We start from the raw sequence: 4268 nt of genomic DNA, 5'->3' as shown, positions 1-4268 counted from the left end.
GCCCCCGCCGCCGGTTTTATGAATGAAGTTTTTGTGAATGGGCTCGGCGCGTGCGGGCGGGCAGCGCCGTGAATGGCGCTCGGCGCGCGGCCGCGGCCCGGCGGCCCCCGGGGGGCGCCTCGCAGCCAATCACCGCCCGCCGCCGGCTCACGCGCCCTCAGCGCGCGGGGAACGCGGGGGGCGGGGGGAGAGGGGGCGCGAGGGACCCTCGGGGTGGTGCCCAAAACCCCAAAAATGCCCTAAAAACGCCAAAATCCCCCAAAATCCCCGTTCTGCGGCCATCTCTCCTCCGCGGCTGCACGGGCAGAGCCAAGGGCCGGGGCCCAGCCGGAGCCGGGGCCTCGATGCCTCCCTGGCTGTCCGGCCGGCGCCAAGGAAAGGACAGGCTTGTCCTGCGCTCCCTGCCTTCGGCTCCAGCCCGGGGGATCCCCTCAGGCATCGCGGACACCGCCGGCAGCCAAGGAGCGAGGCAGGTTTGCTTTACTCTCCGAAAATATCAGGGCCCTCCTTACTCCGAAAATATCAGGGCACGCGTTAGCTCGGCCCCGTGCGGGGCTCCGACCCCCGGGCAGGGAAATTCAGCACCGCGGGGCTCGGAAACCCGGCAGGAGGGCCTCGCTCCCTGCTCAGCTGAGGCGATTTCTCTCCCCACATTTGCCGTGTTGAGTTCACCCTCCCCATGCTCGCGGTGCTGCGGCCTCGTTCCCCGCTGGTGTCCAGGGCTGTGCATCAGCTGCGGCTGCCCCAGGAGAGGCCGTGCTGCCATCGCCCTGCCCGAGACAGGCAGAGAGAATGACAGCTCTCTGTCACAGAGAGAGAAACCTCATCACAGCCACTCCGTGGTTTTACCCCGTGTGTGAAAGCTGCTGTTCATCCTAGAGATGCAATAATTGCCACAGTAAAGTAGAGGGGAAAAAAACAGTCCAAAATCTTTTGGTGAAATGTGGCCCAAAGAGGAAGTGGCTGCTTTGAATGAGCCCATTTTGGTGAGGATGGGTCAGACTGCTCACAAAATCAAACCCAAAGGCAAAACCTGGACCAGCCACAAGTTACAAAGAATGACTAATTTCTCATGAAGCTTTAATGATGGCTTTGAGCACAAAGGAACAGAAATTTCAGAAGTGACTAGCAGCACTACTGATTGTACATAAAGCACAGAATCTCTCCTGGCATGAGCATTTTTCTTTCATTTCAGTGCCATGCTGAACATGGCATCAACATGGCTGGAAGGAAAACTGGGATGGAGAGGCCATGGGGCCCACACTGGTGATGAGGAGGGCCTGGAGGGGAGTGCAAACTGTGCTTCCCATGGAGGGGACAATGAGGATCAGCATTCAGGGAGACGCTGATGCCCCAAGCTTCCATACGGGGGAACCTCCCAGATTTGCCTTCTTTCTACTGCCATGAAACACATGCAAAGAGACAAGCCAAATTTCCTCTTTGTGCAAGATCAGCCCTACCATCCTTCCTACCTTGTCTCTGAGCACACAGCAAGGGTCTCCTTGCCTTACAGCAGCCCCTTGGCATAGATGACAGCAGCAGGAGAGTATGACTTGGTGACCAGGACACTCCCCTGTGCCTTAGGTCCTCATCTCCTGACCCTGCCTGCTGATTCTTCCTCAGGAGGTGAGTTGAGCCTTCTTTACCTGTGCAGTGGGGTCCCTGCTGGGCCTGCAGGAGCTGCAATCCCCTCCATGTCCCACTGCAGCTAACCAGAGCTGGCAGGTGAAAAGGGTTAATGGGGCAGGCTTTAAACCTGTGAGGTGAAAGGGGACATTTTCAAGAAAAAGAAAGAGCAATGCAGCAGCCTGTCCTTCACCCATCACCCATGAGCTGTGTCTGGAGCCCTGCATGGCACCAGCACCTGCTGCCCCATGGCCAAAGCCTTGCTGCCCTCTCAGGGTGCCAGGGGGGCTCAGGGTGGCTTCTCCAGAGACACAAGGGAGGCTGCCACTTTAATCAGCATTTCTCTGCCCACAGGCACCAGCAAGTGTGATCACAGTGTGGGAGGTGAAGAGTGGCTGGTGTTTTACTGCAGGTTCCAGAGAAAAATGCAATTGTGACAAGCTCTGCTTTCAGCAGTGATCAGGAAATACAAGCTCAGAGCAGAACCCCCTTGGACAAGGCTGCAAAGAGCAGCATTGTCCAAGCAATACCAGCCATTGTGGGGAGGGAGAGCAGGGAAAAGAAAAATGCCATGCCTTTATAAATTAAAAAGCTTTTTTTCTCAAGGCTAAAACAAGATTTCTGTTTAAGATACTGGGAAATCAGCCTCTAACCAGCACAGAGAACAAAGCTCCTTTAAGCACTGGTGAAAGTGAGCCTACAGCCTTATCTAAAAGGAGCCTGTGTTTCTTGCTCACAGCTCGAGTTCCCTGTTGCTCACTGTGTTTAGGGCTCCTCACCCTCCCAGCTCTGCCCACCCCTGCTGCTGCCCCAGCAGGACACAGGGAAAAACCATTTTTCCCCTCCCATGGCTGCTGACCGAGGGCTGTGCCACACATGGGGATGCCCTAATGGTGCACAGCTGAACCCTCTGCCTCAATCTCTGTCACCATCTCACCCCAGCCCTCCATCACCCCCTGTTACAGCCCCAGGCAGCCTCTCAGCCTCAAAGATGCTGCAGGAGAGCCTGCTGTGAGCAGCCCCAGCCAGGCACTGCCAGAGGGGACAGGAGGTGCAAGCACAGGGCTGCGGCAGCACCGTTACTCAGGGGCAGCTCACAGCTCCAGCCACTGCTGACACCTTCAAAGAGCTGCAGAGCAGGAGGCAAGGCAGCAGCAGCCACGTCCCCAGCATCAGCACAGGCAGCTGCTCTGGCTGGAGCAGCAGTGTCAGCCTGGAGCCTCGGGCACCCTCGGCAGTGGCCCCGTTTCAGATCTGGGGCTGTGGGATCAGGGCTCATCCTAATGGCACCACCCCACATCCTCTTTCTGTGTGGGGGCACTCAGCACTCGCTGGGGACGGGAGAGTTCAGGGTGAGCTGGGGACCAGCTGAGAGGAGAGCGGGAGAGCAGGAGAGCAGCGGCCAGCCCAGCTCAGCCCGGCCCGGCCCAGCTCAGCCCGGCCCAGCTCAGCCGTCTCACCGCGGGAGTGTGGGGGCAGCGCACACGGGAGGATCGCTGTCACACACCTGCAGGGCACGCCCCGCCAGCAGCTGCCTCTCGCAGCAGCCCAGAGGAAACCTTTACATGCTGCTCTCAACCCGTGCATCAGAGCCTGGCCTTTCTGTTAGAGTGTGGACTAACCAAGGGACTTTTTTTCCCTTTATAAATAGCAACAGCAGAGTCAACTCATGCTGAGGTGCACCGAGCTGATCTGCCTTACTTCCTCATTGACATGCCTGGCTGATCCTGGCAGAAATCAGCAAATTGTTACAGAATGGCAGGAAAATCCGTGGCAGGTAGCAACATGGTGGCAGCCACCTCTGGGAAGCCTGAAGCTGTTTATTTCCACTAGAGAAAGTCATACACACACAAACTGTTTTATTTCAATTGAGAGAAATTTCTTTTCCCCCATGTTGAATCATTCTCACTGTTGTATCTCCCATCCATTGTTCTGAATGAGATAAAACCAAGTGTGTTTGACAACTGCAGACCCTCCTACTTTCCAGGGCAGTCCAAGAGGGTTTGCGTGGGCTGAAAATACAGGGATCAGAGCTACTGGGTTTGGGGAGGACAAAGGCAGGGCCCTAGATACAAAAATCAGAGATTAGACTATCAGTGCTTCTGTCCTATTCTAGCTAATCCCAGAAATCACGTTCTAGGGTGAAAGTCAAGTACCAATTTCCCTTCTTGGGCACCAGGCTGTGTTTAGCTCAGCCCAGCTTCAGTAGCCACAGTAACACTGCTCTCTCCAAAACTGCAGCTCTGAGAAAGCAGTGGGACAGGGCAGCTCCACCTGGGCAAAGCTCACATCCAGCAGGATGCATGGAAGGACCCAGCCTGCTGTGCAACAGGGCTGAGCTGGATGTGCTCCATGCCCTCTGGTTTTATATCCTCTTTGCCTGGCAGGACCACCACCTCCTCCCCTTCTCCTTCAAACACTGCTGGGCTTTGTTGTCTTTTCCTAGAGCTCAGGGAACAGAAACAAGATGGAGAGTCCTGTGCAAAAGCCCAAAATCCAGTCTAAAGGCTGCTCAAGAGCCAGCACAGAGCCAGGCCTTGGAGCTCTGAGGGAAAGCAGCCATCAAACATAAACAGAGAGAGCTGAGCACAGGAGGAGAGCACAGCATGGGGCACCTGTGCTGCAGCTGTCCCATCTCCAAG

The sequence above is a fragment of the Melozone crissalis genome, unplaced genomic scaffold (genome assembly GCF_028551555.1).
Source record: "Melozone crissalis strain CALT ecotype California unplaced genomic scaffold, PUWL_Pcris_2 ptg000014l_1, whole genome shotgun sequence".
Lineage (NCBI taxonomy): Eukaryota > Metazoa > Chordata > Aves > Passeriformes > Passerellidae > Melozone > Melozone crissalis.
This window is presented reverse-complemented; position numbering follows the sequence as displayed.